Raw genomic sequence first — 18,837 nt, 5'->3', positions numbered from 1 at the left:
TGTTATACGTTCCTTCTGCTTTTCTCGAAAAATGGGAGACTCTCTATATGTTCTTGTTATACGTTCCTTCTGCTTTTCTCGAAAAATGGGAGATTCTCTATATGTTCTTGTTATACGTTCCTTCTGCTTTTCTCTGAATAAAGAATCTTCTTTATACATCCTTATGACACGTTCTCTTTTTCTCTCTCTAATTTTAGCACTATCTCTATAGATTTTTCTAAAATGTTCTCTCTGTTTCTCTCTATATGTAGCATTGAGTTTACACAGATTATTTTTGTACACACTCTTCTTCTGTCTGTGATCAGGATCATGAGACTTTCTGCTAGAATCTTTTTTCTTTGCCTTAAAGCTTTCATCAAAAGCGTACATCTGTCTTTCTTTCTTTTTCTGATTTTCCCTTCTCTGTGGTAGTTTTTCTTGGACCAACAGTCGTCTCCTAATCTTTCTCCTTTGCTGTTTATTATGCTTCAACAGTTTATGTGAGAGTTCATCTGTTGTCATAGTTAAACAGGAGGCAGTGTTTAAATCATTCAGAGGAACAGAATCTTTTGTTACCTGAGTGTCTCTTACAGAAGATGCAGAGGTTTCTATTTCTAAATAATCAGAATTGTTCAGCTCAGCAGCTGGCTCATTTGAATAATCCACTCTGGATGACATCACTTCAGTAGCTAAAGTGTCGGCCACAGTTTTCTGTGTTTTCTCAGTGGATTTGGGGGTTTCAAATTTAGGTTCATTTAAAGCTGGTGCTGGAACAGTTGTAGCTGTTTGTCTGTTTTCATCAGCATTTCTTTGGTCAGCAACGTTTTCACTGTGGAACTCAACAGGCTGTAGTTCATAAGTGCAGCTTGGTGCGATGCTGAACATTCTGTACAAACGTTTGATCCTGTCAATCATGTCGTTAAGACGTGTGAATTTTAACATAACTGCAGTTCCACCACTTACACTTAGCGACAATGGCATTCCTGTAGACTTACGTGGGTGAGGATCAAAATATGCGTATTCACCTGAAGTCAGCCTGGAAACTGCAATGGCTGTTCCTCCCATGACTAGCAAAGCATAGCAAATGTCTGAAGCCAAACACTGTAGTCCCTGTTCAAGGCTCGGAAGATGATCTGTACCGTCAAATGTGCCATAAAGAGCAAACTGAGACATGTCGACTTGATACTCGTGTCTGCGGCTGATGATCACAGTGGGAAGTTCATCACAGGCTAGAAACACGCTGTTCACAAACCTCTTTCTGGCATCTGAATACACGGCATGGCCTTTGTCCAACACACGGTTAAGATCTGCTCTGGTAATGAATTCATCCTCGTGTAAGAATGACAGGAAAACCAAACTGTTCGCCATGCATTGCTGATTCCGGTACTTTCCATACTTAGCATTGGCCTGGCTTCGGGATGCACAGATGCTACTCACTCGTGGACGACTTTCACTGTTTGTAACCTGTACATGAGAAGGTCCTGGAGCTTCTCCATCATGCTGCGTTTGCACAGATAGCTGGGGTTCAGTCTGGATTACCTGTTGTTCTTTAGCATTTGGCACAGATGATGAGCAAACACCTCTCTTTACCACATCTGCATAAGACACTGCGGCCGTCTGAACGCTGAGCTGCACTTCTGGACTGGGAATACTTGTAACAGACACCTTTACCTGCTCACCGGTCTGAGAAAGATTTACCTGTTCCTTCTGCTTTTGCCATCTAAGCTTCTGGGACTGTGACCTTTGACCTTTCCTTGGCATTTTGTGCAAGTACAAACTGGACCTTATATGTATTTATACACAAATGTATACAAAACTCAACCTGTAAACACTGAAAAACTCCTCAAGTTTCTATTAAATGGATCAACTATACAAATGGTAAAGTGTTCTTATGACCGTTTAATTGATGTAAAAGGCTGGCTTAAATACAAACTCAATATAAAAGTTATTGAAAGATCCTTAAAAACGTTTTATTGTAGCTTTTTCAACAACTGTATATTATTACTTCTTTTTTTTAACCAGACTGGTTAATGAATAGGTCTATACTTCTGTGAAGTAATATGCAGAATAAATCTCAACAATCAACAGGCTATAATAAAACTCTTAGCTTTGAAGTAGACTTTGTGTAAATCTTTGAGATATCTAAAATCTAAAGCAAATATAAGGAGCTGTGGTGGTGTGGTGATCAGATGACAGGCGATGAGGATTCTTCAGCTGGATGTTCTGCAGCAGTCAGGAAACAGGAAGTCTGGGTCCTCAGGGCAGCTTCTCAATGACAATTGTAACTCAATACTTACACTGAGTAATAGAAATGGGTTTGTCCTTAAATAATATTAGTATAAACTTACTGTAGTCAAATGTTATACTCAATGAAACAGACTTGAAAAATGTATTTGAATCTAATTTAATATTTATGTAAATAGAGCAGTCTGAATGTATATATTACAAAATAACCAGATTGTCTTATTACAAATAAACCTTTAAGAGGTGTATATTTTATATAATTTATCAAAGCAATTGCACCTGTAAGCCAATCAATGTTTATTCCAAAGTGTAATGCAAAATTAAAATGACAAATGTAGGGCTGTGTAAGTAGTTTCTACAGTGACTTCTACTGTACTGTATATTCAACTTCTTACTTGTAATTTCCAGTAAAATGAGTGGATATGAGAGAGTTTAACGACAGGAAAGAAGGAGCAGTGAGAGCAGAGATCTCTCAGATTTCTGAAAACAGATCGTCGAAGTTGCGGTAACTTCAATTTCCAAAAACTTGGTTTGTTGTCAACCTTGGTTTGTTGTCAAACTTGGTTTCTTGTCAAACTAGGGCTTATGCTTGTCAAAATTAGATAGAGTACATGGCGGAGAATGGATAGAAGATAGAATGGCTTGTCAAAAAAGATGGAGCAGGGAGAGGGAGAGTGATAGGACAGACTGAATTTGCTTGTTAATGGCTTGTTAATGATAGAGGGAGAGGGTTTTCTGCAGCAGGTCACCTGTAAGACAGAAAGAAAGTGGAATTAGACACACTTCCAATAAACCTGGCTTTACCGTATTTTTCAGACTATAAGGCACATTTAAAAGCCTTTAATTTTCTCAAAAATAGACAGTGCACCTTCTGTATGGTTGTGCTTACTGATTTCAAACCAATTCTATGTGGTACACGGCACTCTGTCAAATGTTTTAGTATGACTTTGGTAAGCTACAAAGCAGCACCACTTGATGTATTGTCGGAGCATGGCTTTTCTTTTTTTTTTTCTTCTTTTTTTCTAAGGAGCATGGCTAACATAGTCAGCACCCTCATAGAGTAATTCGTACTGTGCTTCAACATAATATGGTGTGTGTGTGTATAAGGGCCTGGCACCTGTTGAGAGCCATGCTTATGAAGCAGATTTCAAACTGATCAATCCACATTCATCAGTCCATAAATCCTGAAAAGTGAGTGTATTGTTCTGTATTTTATGTCTTACAACTGAACAATTTTGAGAGTTATTGTAAATGAGTTGAATAAAGTTTGACTTATCTGTTTTGTTTGGCTTAATGTGCCTTAGAATTTAGTGCGCCTTACAGTCCGAAAAATACAGAACATATATATCATTACACACTGAAGAGTCGTACAGTACATTATTAGATTCAACTGAATGAAAATGTTTATCATATGGTGGTGGAACATTTCTAAGGACATTTTTGCATTCTATTAACACAATAAAAACAAACACAGTCTGTAAACCAAGATGTGGTGCTACAGTAACTTACTATAAACATTATATGGTCAAGCTAAACCCACACAATGAAGTCAGAGCAGACAGTTTCAGACCACCTGCTTTAAACACTTCACAGCACTCAACTCACATGATCCTAAATGCCCAAAGGTCTCAAATTCCCGTTTCTGTGTGTACTTACCTGGTTCAACAGTATATCATAATGTCTGGGGAGCCGTTAACATAAAAGTAAAAAATAATTTACTCAGTATGACTTTTGGCAAAATGAAAAATTTGGAGACAGATGACTCCTAAACAGCAGTTTCTACATTTTTCAGTCAAATATGGGGCATGTTTAATACACACTCCACTAAATCTACAATAAACTTAGCATGGCCGATATTAGGGCCTAATTAAAAATGTACTATGATGATAAGAGAGATCTGTAAGTCTGGAAATGTTTACACAGACTTTTCTACGATCTGATTATTCCCAAGAGCTGTGCTGACTCACTCCACTAAACTGAATGTCCTATAATGAGAAACATTTCCCAGCACTGTACCTCAGACAAACCTTTACTTACCAGACTGGAGACGATCAGATCAGCAGTCTAGAGAAAGGAAACAATTCATCAGATCACTGTTTGATGATTCAGACTGTTGAGCCTCTTCACACACAATCCAATTTACTGTGACATAAATTAACTAGTAAAATTCTTAATTTATTTAAGGCTTTATGAGCTTACTGTAGTCTAAAGAGGAGATAAATGAACTGCAGCGTCTCACATGGCTGTAGCAAGTGTAATAAAAGCATTCATTACTACAGAAATATAAAGAATAGCCACCAATATTTGTTGGCACAAGTGCAGGATATACCAAATATTTCCTACACAGAAGCTTTGTGGCTCCAACATTTTCTACAACAGGTCAGTACTACTAAAGTGTGAAAGCCAAAACTTTTAAAAATGTTAGATACAAAATAATTATATAAATCAGAAGCAACAGAAAACCTCGTCATGTCTGATATGAATATGTAAATCTTAAAATAGTTTTAAATATTGACATGTTACAATAGCAGAGGTGCACCATGTTTTGTAATTAAAATTAAATGTCTTAAATTTTTACACTAAAAAGTCCTTTCATTATACCTGTTGCTAGGAATATTTATGTATTTTGCAGTGTACCTTTTTGGCAACTTTTCTATTAAATTTTAAAACACATTATATTCACCAAATAAGTGATAAACTAATTAGACACACTGGCTGTAATGTACCTAACAATGTCCACTCACACCTCTGGTTTTCTTAGTTTTTCATTATTGCTTAACTGTACAAAATACTTCTACAGTGTTCTGACTTTAATGTAACACATCAGCAGAATTTGAGAGACAATATGAATCAATACCTGTGCAGCTCTTAAGTGTTTGAGCAACCACTTATACTGACTCCCCTAAAACACTTTCATTGTTTTGTCTGCTACTTAAATCCACAAACATAAGGAGAAAATGAACAACTGACATTTAGCTATGTTTGGATTCAATAAGCCATAAGAAATTTAAATCATACATAAATGGGCTATTAAACTTCAGGGACATTTTCAGGGACAGTCAGAGGTCCTGTGTGAGGGCTTTGCTGCTACAGGTAATAAATCCTGACTTTGTGTTTTTGCCCATCAGTAAATGGAAACATATCACAAAAAGTCAAACTACTGTATGTAAGTTGCCAAATGTGCTACGCAATGCCAGGTTCATACTGCCTCAGTTACAATCACTGTTTACTTACCAGCAAAGGCAAAACCAAAGATCTCTTTCACTCTGTGTAACAAAAGACAAAGCACAAAAATACAGAATGAGACAACTCAAATCAGCATCACAGTCAATACTGCATCACTCTGTGTAGTACAAAAGATTCAGTACATTCTTTGTTTACCACAGCAACAAACAACTCACCTTTTTCTACACCTTATTAAAGATTACTGTCTTCATTAAGGTAAAATATGGTTTCATCCATTTGTAATAAGCCACACACGTCTCTTAGTTATGTGATAGCTCTATTAGTTTGGTGCTATTAGATAACACAGTAGATTTAATAAGCAATGATTTGCTACACCTAGCTCTGCACACTTTATCAAATTCTGACATCACAATTTCAAAGCATGAACAATCATAAATGAAAGCTTGGATGATATTTTTGTAGGCTTCAACATTTGAGTTCGTCTGCATTCAAATTCTGCTTCCTAAAAATATTATCACCTGCACACAGTATCATTTAATATGCTGTTGTTTTAAATATCTACATATCATATTTATAATATTAATGGTGCACTGCTGCATTTTATTTATTTGAAGGTGGACTTTTTTATATTTCGTTAGTTTTTCACAAAGTGAGAAGTTAAACAGAGCTGCAGGTGTAGGTTTCATTAAAAAAAAAAAAAAAAACCTGCACAAACAAGTGTTTGTTAAACAGTTCTTAAAATTTAACTAAAAAACTAAAATTACCTAATTAAAAAAAAACTTCTTGTTAAGAGATGTTATTATTCTTATATTATGTGTTTCATCCTCACTCTCTCTCTCCCTTCTGTTAATTAACCCACAGCACAAAAACACACCGGTACAGGCACGTGACTCTTTTTCTCCCGGCTTTCAGTCAGAAGCTGTGTCCCAAAATGTCGGCTGCATCCTCCGGAGGCCGCATTTGAAGGCCGATTATGTCACAGCCAGTCGACGAAGGCTGTCTCAAATGCGGCCGACAAATGAGTCCTTCATTTCCCCGAATAAACTTTTAACATATTTTTAGGCGAGAAAGTAGCGGTGTAAATTGCAAATATCTGCTTGGTTTATCAAGACATCGCATATTTGCAAAAGTGTGCCGACGTTTTCAGAGACGTCTGTCACCCACCGGCTCGATGGCAAGCTGGGAGGGGGGTTCAGACCCCCGCTCTTTCGCTACTCAGGTTAAACATGATATACAAGTCACTCTGATAACTTAAAAATGTAATTGTTTGCCTTTTTCTGTGTTTTATTTGTTCTGGAGTAAATCGGTTTGGCTGAGATCAAAGTTATTAGATTATTAGATTAAATAAAGCTTTATTAATCAATCCGGTGGGTTCCTCCGGGATTTTCACACAGCTCAATAAACGTTAAACGGTCGAGAATTTACGCCAGTGTCCTGTTATATTTTAAATAGCAAGGAGCAGACGGCCGAGTTTATTAAACTCCAGCGAGACAGCGGTGACGCAAATCTGAAGGCTAGACCGTCCAGTTTCACAGCCTTCTCGGTCCACGTAGACCGCGAAGGCTGGGTCCTCCGAAAGATGCAGCCGACGTTTTGGGACACAGCTAATGGCGGTAAAATGGCTCCTTTGAAGTTGCCGACCCTGCTGCTTCAGCAGCTAATCAGTGGTTCTAAAATGACGGCTCATTACCTTACAACCGAAAGAATGAGGCCGTTTTTAACTGACTGATTTGTGAAGAGAATTAACTTCAGCTTCCCTAACAGACTCAGAAACACTAACACACCAAATGAACCAAATACAACACAATAACTGTAATAAACAATCAAATGAACCATATTAATTTCACACTGGGCCTATAGCAGCTAGGCTAGGCGTTAGCACTTAGTGCTAGCATACCAAACACTCCTTTTAAATAGTAAAATTACAACGTTTCACTAAAAAAGCAGCCATTGTGTTACTTTAACATGACTTATACTTCGACTGGCTTCATAAGTCACTAACAACAACTGGGTAAATCCCTCATACAGCTTATAGACATTTCATTTCAGAAAAGAGAGACAGAGAAGCAGCGCTTACCGGTGGGGATCGAGCTGAGAGTGGACGGAGATTCAGGAGTCAGGCAGAGACGTTAAAAAAAGAGGCATTCACGGGTAGTGGGAAACTCCGCAATTACACAAAATTGGCATGGAAAACGTGAAAAATATATGTAAATTTAAATATTATTATACTAGATTTTTTTGCAACAAAAAGCAACTAGCAGAAATTTAATTCTATAAGTTTAATAAATGTTTCAAACAGGATTCTTTGAATTTGAAATAATGGTTAAAAGACATAAATAAACATAAGGTCATTATGTTAAAATGTACTTTATTATGATAGATTTATTTAACTGACTGCAGTAATAAGAACAGTCTTCTGCTGAACACCAACACCAAGGAGCTGGTGTTGGTGATCGCCTAAGCATCCTCACAGTAGGAGCTGCAGAGGTTCATCTCACTCCACTGCAGGACTCAAGAGGTTCAGGAGGTCCCTTAACCCCACTGCTATGAGACTTTTTAACAGCGACTCCTGATATGTTCATTGCACATTTGTTTCTTTTATTCTACTACATATTGGTTGTAATCATGAATTCTGAATTGCTTTAAAGCTGAAGCTGTCTGCTAAAACTAGCTGAAAAAGCTGAAAAGTTGCAGAAATTGTAAAAACTTTGCAGAAGCAAAGGAACTTTGCTAAAATGGAATAACTTAGCAGAACTGCAATATCTTAGAGGAAACATAATACTTGGCAGAAATACAATAGCATAGCAGAACTTAACAGAAATATTGTAACTTACCAGAAACATGATAACTTCTCAAAAATACAAGAATTTAGGAGAAATAGTATAAGATAACAGAAAGAATATATTTAGCCAAAAATACATAAACATTACAGAAACATTATGATTTAGAAAAATAGTACAACATAGCAGGAATACTGTGATTTACCAGAAATACAATTATGGAGGACTAATACTTTAAAATGGGAGACATATTGATACACACACACATACACAGAGCCTAAAGGGAAGAGTATTTGTGCCATGGAGTCTTAACAAGAATGTGAGGTCCATATTAGAAAAGCTGGTAAAATCATAAAAGTTTGCAGAATTGTAATAAATGATGAATATGAATTACTGGTCTGTGACAGTGTATTAATTTGTAGGGAAAAAAACATGTTGACCAAGGTGGAATCGAACCCACGATCTTTGGCTTGCAGACCCATGTCATTACCAACTGCGCCACTGGGAAAGAGAGGAGCCGTTTTGAAAAACAGGGTAATGAGGAGTCAGAATTAGATCGCGGCGAGAGGCGAAAAACGCCGTTTTTTGGAGTTACAAAACGTTGTGTAACTCAAAACCTAGGTGGACTAGAAGCATATTTCTTGTACTGGGTGAATCAGCGGACTTTGGTGTACTTTGACTGCGATTTTCATTGCTCTATGTACATCCGTCGCTGAGATATGACGAGAGAGGAAACGGAAAACCTCAGATATGATTGGCTGGCTGGGAGGCCGTGCAGGCCCTGATATGTGATATGTGTCTGAGTCCTCACAGAGGATTGGCTGCCTGGCAGAAATATATAGAAATAGTATGATTAAGCATAAATACTACATTTAGCAGAAATACTATATTAAGCACAAATCCTATAAAAAGCAGAAATACTATATTAAGCACAAATCCTATTAAAAGCAGAAATAGTATGATTTAGCACAATAGTAATAAGTTAAACAGAAAAATCGGAAAAGCAAAATGGACAGCTAAAAAAATGCTGAACATGCTGAGGGTCCCTCAAATATACTTGTTAAATGAAAAAAATCAGCAAAAAAAATATATAACAGCCACACAATCAGAAATATGTACACATAAGGAAACACACATGCACAGAGAGACACACACACAAGATCCAATTCAGTCAACCAGTCTAAATATATTGAATTTGAAGCTTAGAATGAGGTCATCCCATTAAAAAAGCCTTTCTCTCTCTCTCGCTCTCTCTGTCACACACACACACACACACACACACACACACACACACACACACACACACACACACACACACACACACACACACAGGGAGAGAGAAGTAAGTTTCTAGGTCAGCCTGGGAGCAGCTGAATTTGAATCCACCAATCAGAGAGGCTGTGCACTCTTTCCCGCCAAAACAGGTGCTTCTGTTTACACACGCAGCACAGAGACACACAGGATTTTTGCAGTCTATTTCTCATAGTGACGACTCCCCTCAAACAAATGACCGTAATTTCCTAACCGTAGGGGCTAGAAGGGTCATTCTTACACCGTTTTGTTCAGAAGAGATGGGGGAATCTTCAAGTGTTGACAATTTATCATTAAAATATGAATTTTTAGAGATATATGACATGGATGACTTGTTGACTTAGAAGCCACGAATTCCCCAATATGCAAATTTGAATACCTGGAGCCCACATACATGATTGGCTGGCTGGGAAGCCGTGCAGGCCCTGATTTGTGGATTTGAATTCCTCAGCCCTGATATGATTGGCTGGCTTAGAAGCCATGAAGGCCCCAATATGCAAATTTGAATGCCTCAGGACACATATATGATTGGCTGGGAAACCGTGCAGGCCCTGATTTGAAAATTTGAATGTCTAAGTCCTCACAGAGGATTGGCTGCCTGGGGACCTGGCAGAAATATATAGAAATACTATGATTAAGCATAAATACTACATTTAGTAAAAATACTATATTTTAGCACAAATACTATAGAAAGCAGAAATACTATAATTTAGCAGAAATACTATATTAAGCACAAATCCTATAAAAAGCAGAAATAGGATGATTAAGCATAAACACTACATTTAGTATAAATACTATGTTTGAGCAAAAATCCTATAAAAAGCAGAAATACTATATTAGGCACAAATCCCATAAAAAGCAGAAATAGTATGATTAAGCATAAATACTACATTTAGTAGAAATACTATGTTTTAGCACAAATAGTATAAAAAGCAGAAATACTGTAATTTAGCAGAAATACTATATTAGGCACAAATCTTATAAAATAGCAGAAATAGTGTGATTTAGCACAATAGTAATAAGTTAAACAGAAAAATTGGAAAAGCAAAATGGACAGCTGAAAAAATGCTGAACATGCTGAGGGTCCCTCAAATATACTTGTTAAATGAAAAAATCAGCAAAAAAATGCACAGGGAGAGAGAAGTAAGTTTCTAGGTCAGCCTGGGAGCTGCTGAATTTGAATCCACCAATCAGAGAGCCTGTGTACTTTTTCCCGCCAAAACATGTGCATCTTTTTACACACGCAGCACAGAGAGGCACAGGATTATTGCAGCCTATTTCTCATAGTGAGGACTCCCCTCAAACAAATGACCATAATTTCCAAACTGTAGGGGCTAGAGCGGTCATTCTTACACCGTTTTGTTCAGAAGAGATGGGGGAATCTTCCAGTGTTAACAATTTATCATTAAAATGTGAATTTTTAGAGATATATGACATGGATGACTTGTTGACTTAGAAGCCACGAATTCCCCAATATGCAAATATGAATGCCTGAGACCACATATATGATTGGCTGGCTGGGAAGCCGTGCAGGCCCTGATTTGTGGATTTGAATTCCTCAGCCCTCAGATATGATTGGCTGGCTTAGAAGCCATGAAGGCCCCAATATGCAAATTTGAATGCCTCAGGACACATATATGATTGGCTGGGAAGCTGTGCAGGCCCTGATTTGAAAATTTGAATTTCTCAGTCCTCACAGAGGATTGGCTGCCTGGGGACCTGGCAGAAATATATAGAAATACTATGATTAAGCATAAATACTACATTTAGTAGAAATACTATGTTTTAGCACAAATACTATAAAAAGCAGAAATACTATATTAGGTACAAATCCTATAAAAAGCAGAAATACTATATTAGGCACAAATCTTATAAAAAGCAGAAATACTATATTAGGCACAAATAGTATAAAAAGCAGAAATACTATAATTTAGCAGAAATACTATGTTAGGCACAAATCTTATAAAAAGAATAAATACTATAATTTAGCAGAAATACTATATTAGGCACAAATCTTATGAAAAGCAGAAATAGTATGATTTAGCAGAATAGTAATAACTTACAAAATTACAAATATGGAGGCATATTGAAACACAAATGCACAGAGGGACACACAAACACAGGCTCTAATCCAGTCAACCAGTCTAACTATGTTCAATTTAAATCCTACAATGACATGCTGCCAAATAAGGGCAGGGTCCTCTCTCTCCCACTAAACACACACACACACACACACACACACACACACACACACACACACACACACACACAGAGAGAGAGGGAGAGAGCTGCCGAATTTAAATCCACCAATCAGAGTGGCTGTTTACGTTTTCCCGCCAAAACAGGTGCATCTTTTCAGCACAGAGAGGCACAGGATTATTGCAGCCTATTTCTCATAGTGAGGACTCCCCTCAAACAAATGACCATAATTTCCTAACCGTAGGGGCTAGAGCGGTCATTCTTACACCGTTTTGTTCAGAAGAGATGGGGGAATCTTCCAGTGTTAACAATTTATCATTAAAATATGAATTATTAAAGATATTAGACTTCTAATGCACCATAACTGAGCAGAGCGAAGCAAAAACTGCCTTGACTTGCCCTCAAACAACGCTTTCTAACTCTAAATCTATTTGGAGTATCGATATCATTCTTTCACCGTAAGAGACAGCAGGCGTTGGTGAACAGTCATGGAAATTTTCAGGTCTCTGTGGAAATCCAACAAAAAGTTATGACGAGAGAAAAAAGTGGTTCATTTCCACAGTTTGAAATCTGAAGAAATCTGAGCGAAGGACGAATTTCCTACCCTCAAACAAGTCCAACTCATTTCAGAACGGTAATAGGTGAGAAAGAAATTCTTGAATTGTGAGCGTCAGGAGTGTCTGAAGATATACCGGGACAAGCCTCATGTCTTAAAGTCGCTTCGTTAAGGAGATATGACGATTCGAATATGCCTCTCATTATAGAAATCCAGCGATGATTTTGAACAAGCTCTCCATTGACTTTATATGGAGAGTTTTGAGACCTTGTGTTGGTCTGAGGAGATTTGCAAAAATTCTATAAATCCCACAACAATGATAGTGACATTTTCTGAAAGCCAGCAAAAATACCTACGTTTTGATGTATAATTTGTGGAAATTGAGTGAAAATTGAGCAAGTAGCAAGAAGTTGTTCGGACATGAAGTGAAAATTGCAAAACCTTCAGTGGCACACTGGAAGCCAAGAGCATAGCAACCATAACAACGCATGTATTTTGTGAAAAATCACAATTTTGCAACTCAAAACTTTAAGAGGCATAAAAGTAAAACAGTAAAACATTTGAAAAAGCTGAATCATACCTGAATAGCCCAATAATTTGTGAACATTTTAAAGTTTGAATGGTTGTTCTAGGTGAAAATATGAGGAAGTAGTTAAGTTTCAAAAACAAGCAAATTTTAGCAGAATTGCAGAAGTTTCCCATTCATTTCAATGGGACAAATTAAAGGAAAAAAGTGGAATATTTTAAAAAGTATAATAGTTAAAAATAGCAAAAAATCATAGCAAGAAAGAGCAAAAATAGCAGAATAGTTTAAAATTTGAACGGTGAAAATCGGCTGAAAATTGTGGAAGTAGTTAAGTGCCAAAAAGTGTACGGAAGCAACTGGAATAATAATAATAATAAAGTATAAAGAATAAAGAGAAACAGGAACTCAATAGTGTGGATGCTTAAAGCATCCACACAATAATAATAATAATAATAAAGAATAAAGAGAAACAGGAACTCAATAGTGTGGATGCTTAAGCATCCACACAACTAGAAAAATTTGCATTTCCTGCGAAAATGCTGTGTGGATGCCTTAACGCTGAAGATGTCTGCTGAAAAAAGCTGAAAAAGTTGAAAAAACAAAACAAAAATCATTGCCCTAAGCAGGATTTGAACCTGGCCCTTCTGGTCTAAAGGCGGCGATTCACCTCACTGCACCAAACTCATTCACACAAAGAAGAGGTGGAGAGAGTGACAATTGTGGTGAAATTAGCAGAAGCTGCTTAGAATTGTGCTGATAAGAGGTGAAAAAGCTAAACATTTGGCAGAAAAGAGGTGAATCAGAAGAATTTCTGCTGAAAAGAGGCAAAGAAGCAAAAAGATGAGCTGAAAAGAGGTGTAGAAGCAGAAGTGCTTGCTGAAGATGGCTGTATGTGTAATGACACACTGGAGAGCAGTGACACACAAGAAAGCAGAGCGCATGCAAGCAGGGAACATGTGTAGCAACTGTCACAGGTAGGATTCAAACCTCTGCCACCGGGTCTCACGGCAGATGCCCTACCCTCTGAGCCAAATGAGTTCTGGTCACAAGCAAAGATATGATGAGAGGGACAATGTGCACTGTGGAGCAGAAGCTCAAATTAGCAGAAAAGAGGTGAAGAGGAAGAACTTTGTTGTGAAATGAGGTAAAGAAACTGAAATTTTTGCTTAAAACAAGTGAAAAAGCTGAACTCTGAAATCCTGCTAAAACAGCAGAAGAGGCTGATATTTTTCAGCTACTCATTGAGCCAAACTGGTTCTCACGTAACTGAAGAAAGGTGGAAAAGCTTACAATTCTAATGAAAACAGCAGAAGAGGCTGAGATTTGTGCTGAAAAGAGGTGAAAATGCTGAACCAATCAGAGGTACTGCTTCTGTCTGCTTCATCAGGCTGTGTACTTGTATGTATTTCTGCCATAGACTGTTAACAAGAATCTGAGGTCCATATTAGAAAAGCTGCTAAAATCATAAAACTTTGCAGAATTGTAATAAATTATCAATATGAATTACCGGTCTGTGATAGTGTATAAATTTGTACTCAAAAACTAGGTGGGATAGAAGCATAATTCTTGCACTGGGTGAATCAGCGGACTTTGGTGTACTTTGACTGCGATTTACATAGCTCTTTGTATCTCTGTCGCGGAGATATGACGAGAGAAGAAATGGCTTAATTTTCGGAGTTTGAAAAATGAGAGGAGGACAGATTTCCACCCCTCAAACATGTTTTTGCAGAAACACTGTAATTTCGCTTAAATAGTATGAAATAGCAGTAATACTATGATTTGGCAGAAATACTACTTTTTAGCACAAATACTATTGTACAGAATGGTGTACGTCAGTTTAATGCTGGGTGGTGCTGCAATAGTAACTATCCTCGGTCAGAAGGAGAGGCTGACATCCAGGGATTAGATTACCACAGGTGGAGTTTATTGGCGGTCAGATGGATGGTACAGGGAGGCATGGCATACAGTAGGAGGATGTGGAGAGGTGATATGGTGTGGTTTCTATGATTAAGAAAACTGGCAACAAATTCCTCCACTACAAATCAGTCTGATACCACTTCTTACAGGGTTCACGTTTACTAAGGCACTACCCAAAAGGCGCCACAAGAGGGCACTCCAACACAAGAGATGACCTATTTACACTGTAAACACCCCCTACTTAGCCACTACATACTACAGTGATATTACAGTATACAAATTCACACAAATACTATGATTTGGCAGAAATACTATGACTTAGTAGTAATACTATAACATAACAGTTCAATGTTCTTGCACAAATACCACAATATGGCAGAAATACTATGTTTTAGCATAAATACTGTGATTTGGTATAAATACTACGATTTGGCACACATACTATATTCCGCAGATACACTATAACATAACAGATATTCTACGACTTAGTAGTAATACTATAACATAACAGAATTATTAATTGGGCACAAATACCACAATTTGGCCAAAATACTATGATTGGGTACAAATACTATGATTTGGCAATAATACTGCATTTTAACACAACTACTGAGATTTGATTGAAATACTATGATTTTGAAGAAATACTATTACTCCATACAAATACGATGCTTTGGCACAAATACTGTGTTTTGGTTCCAATACTATGATGTGCAACAAATACACAGCAAAATCTCTAGTGTTAAATTAACACTGGAGAGTGTCTATATGGGTCCACACCTCTGAGTGTTAAATACAACACTGTTGAGTGTTAAATTAACACTTTTCACAGTGTTATATGTTTAAAAGTAACCTAGTCAGTTTTGAAGATTAACAATGGCTAACACTGAGCAGTGCTGATTTTCTAACACTGGAATATTTCTAACATTTTGAGTTATTTTCCAGTGTTAGAAAATCAGCACTGCTCAGTGTTAGTCATTGTTAATCTTCAAAACTGACTAGGTTACTTTTAAACATATAACACTGTGAAAAGTGTTAATTTAACACTCAACAGTGTTGTATTTAACACTCAGAGGTGTGGACCCATATAGACACTCTCCAGTGTTAATTTAACACTGGAGATTTTGCTGTACTATGATTTGGCACAAGTACTATGATTTAGTACAAATACTATGATTTGGCAGAAATACTATGCCTTAGTAGTAATTCTATAACATAAGAGATATACTATGGTTTTGCAGACATACTATGTTTTTTCACAAATACCATGATTTGGAACAAATGCTATGATTTAGCAGAAATACTAAGATTGGGTACAAATACTATGATTTGGCAATAATACTGCGTTTTAACAACAACTACTGAGATTTGATTGAAATACTATGACTTAGAAGAAATACTATGACTCTATACAAATACGATGCTTTGGCACAAATACTATGATTTGGCAGAAATACTATGACTTAGTAGTAATACTATAACATAAGAGATATACTATGGTTTTGCAGACATACTATGTTTTTGCACAAATACCATGATTTGGCACAAATGCTATGATTTAGCAGAAATACTTTGATTGGGTATAAATACTATGATTTGGCACAAGTACTATGATTTAGTACAAATACTATGATTGGGCAGAAGTACCATGTTTCAGTACAAATACTATGATTTGGCAGGAATACTCTGGTTTAGCAGAAATACTCTGATTTAGCAGAAGTACTATCTTTTGGTAGAAATTCCTGCTAAAAGGTACTATTTCTGCGTTTTAGCAGAAATACTGTAATTTGGCATAAATACTATAATTTGGGATAAATACTATGATTTTGCACATATAATATATTCAGCACATATATTATAAAATAACAGAAATATTTGGCCCCAAAACCATGATTTTGCACAAATACCATGATTTTGCAAAAATACTATGAATTAGCAGAAATACTATGATTTAGCAGAAGTACTAAGATGTAGTAGAAGTACTTTGCTTTAGCAGAAATACTATGATTGAGGAGTAATACCTAAACATAGGAGAAATATTGATACACAGACACACATACACAGAGAGTAAAGGGAACAGGAGCTGTGGAGAGTCTGGGCTTGGTATATGAAGGTCAGTTAAATTAGCTGCACCTGCTGTAGTCAGCCCTTACACACACAGACACAGAGAGAGGTGTGAGTTTTCTTCAGTGTATTTCTGACATTCAGGATTCCCCTCGAACAAATGGCCATAATTTCCTAACCGTAGAGGCTAGAACGGTCATTCAGGCATCGTTTTATTCAGAAGAGATGGGGGAATCTTCAGGTCTTCATAATTCAGAGATAAAACATAAATTATTAAAGATATATGACTTGTAATACACTGTAACTGAGTAGAGGCGAAGCAAAAACTGCCTTGACTTGCGCTCAAACAACCTTTGGTAACTCAAAATCTATATGGAGCATCAAAATCATTCTTTCACCGTAAGAAACAGCAGGCTTTGGTGAACAGTCATGGAAATTTTCAGGGCTCTGTGGAAATCCATCAAAAAGATATGACGAGAGAAAAAAGTGGTTCATTTCCAGAGATTGAAATCTGATGAAATCTGAGCGAGGGACAAATTTCCTACCCTCAAACAAGTCCAACTCATTTCAGAACGGTAATAGGTGAGAAAGAAATTCTTGAATTGTGAGCGTCAGGAGTGTCTGAACATATACGGGGACAAGCCTCATGTCTTAACTTCGCTTCGTTAAGGAGATATGACAATTTGAAAATGCCTCTCATTAGAGAAATCCAGCGGTGATTTTGAACAAACTCTCCATTGAGTTTATATGGAGAGTTTTCTGACTTTGTGTTACTCTGAGGAGATTTGCAAAAAATCTATAAGTCCCACAACAATGATAGTGACATTTTCTGAAAGCCAGCAAAAATACCTACGTTTTGATGTATAATGTGTGGGGCTTGAGTGGAAATTGAGCGAGTAGCAAGAAGTTGTTTGGACATGAAGAGAAAATTCAAACAGTTTCACTGTCCCCTCTGAGTTAATTGCATAGCAACCATAGCAACGCATGTATTTTCTGAAAAATCACAATTTTGCAACTGAAAACTCAAAGAGGGATAAGATTAAAACGGTAGAAGATCTGAAAAAGCTGAATCATACAGGAATAGCCAAATCATTTGAGAACATTTTAAAGTTTGAATGAAGTTTCTAGGTGAAAGTATGAGGCAGTAGTTAAGTTTCAAAGACAAGAAAGTTTTAGCAGAATTGTGGAAGTTTCCCATTCATTTCAATGGGACAAATTAAAGGAAAAAAGTGTAATATTTTAAAAAGTATAATAGTAATAAACACCAAAAGTCATAGCCGGCATTAGCAGAAAGAGCAGAACAGTTTAGAGTTTGAACGGTGAAAATAGCACAAAAATTGTGGAAGTAGATCCACGGCAAAAAGTGTACGGAAACACCCGGAATAATAAAGAATAAAGAGAAACAGGAACTCAATAGTGTGGATGCCTATTAAGGCATCCACACAATAATAATAAAGAATAAAGAGAAACAGGAACTCAATAGTGTGGATGCTTAAAGCATCCACACAATAATAAAGAATAAAGAGAAACAGGAACTCAATAGTGTGGATGCTTAAAGCATCCACACAACTAACACAGGAGAGGAAAGAAAACAAACTTTCAAAGTAAGACAGGAAACAACCAAAAAGGAATGATACAGAAATTAATGCAAATATTAAATAAGCATCACACAAGGAAACAGCGCAAAGGAAACATGCATTTGTTTGGACACAGAAAGATGGAAACCACTGACGACACATTTGTATACCAGACCAGATTATCTTTGTTTCAAAATTTCCAACTTAAAACTGAGGAAGCTTTTAAATAAGTAAAAGATAAAGTGTATTTCTAAACCCCCTAAATTAATCAATTTAAATAAATAAATAAATAAATAAATAAATGTATGTGTAGGTCATTCAGCCTCTGAGCTTATGTCCCTTTGTGCACAGGTGAATTTTCATAGTGGAATAAAAAAGTAAAAATATAAATAAACTGCAAACCTGGGACAATAGGTCCCAACTAAAAACTAAAAACCTCTGTGTAGAATCTACGTCAGCTCCATTATTTGCAAGGAGCCACCACAGCAGATAGCTCTG

The 18,837-nt window shown here is 36.7% G+C and overlaps 1 protein-coding gene and 1 long non-coding RNA gene across 3 annotated transcripts in view; one reads left to right on the top strand and one right to left on the bottom strand.

Moving 5' to 3' along the window:
- LOC113019114 (cerebellin-1) overlaps nt 1–18,837 on the top strand; it is an 81,334-nt gene that overhangs the window by 57,825 nt on the left and 4,672 nt on the right. The gene's annotated exons all lie outside the window — the stretch shown is intronic.
- LOC145425465 (uncharacterized) lies at nt 1,861–7,188 on the bottom strand. The gene is made up of 3 exons (XR_013906154.1): nt 5,458–7,188; nt 4,261–4,287; nt 1,861–2,972 (listed from the first exon to the last, which is right to left on the bottom strand). It is a non-coding gene; the product is annotated as an uncharacterized LOC145425465 (long non-coding RNA).

This window comes from Astatotilapia calliptera, chromosome 3 (assembly GCF_964374335.1).
Source record: "Astatotilapia calliptera chromosome 3, fAstCal68.1, whole genome shotgun sequence".
NCBI classification, from domain to species: Eukaryota; Metazoa; Chordata; class Actinopteri; order Cichliformes; family Cichlidae; genus Astatotilapia; species Astatotilapia calliptera.
This window is presented reverse-complemented; position numbering and strand designations above follow the sequence as displayed.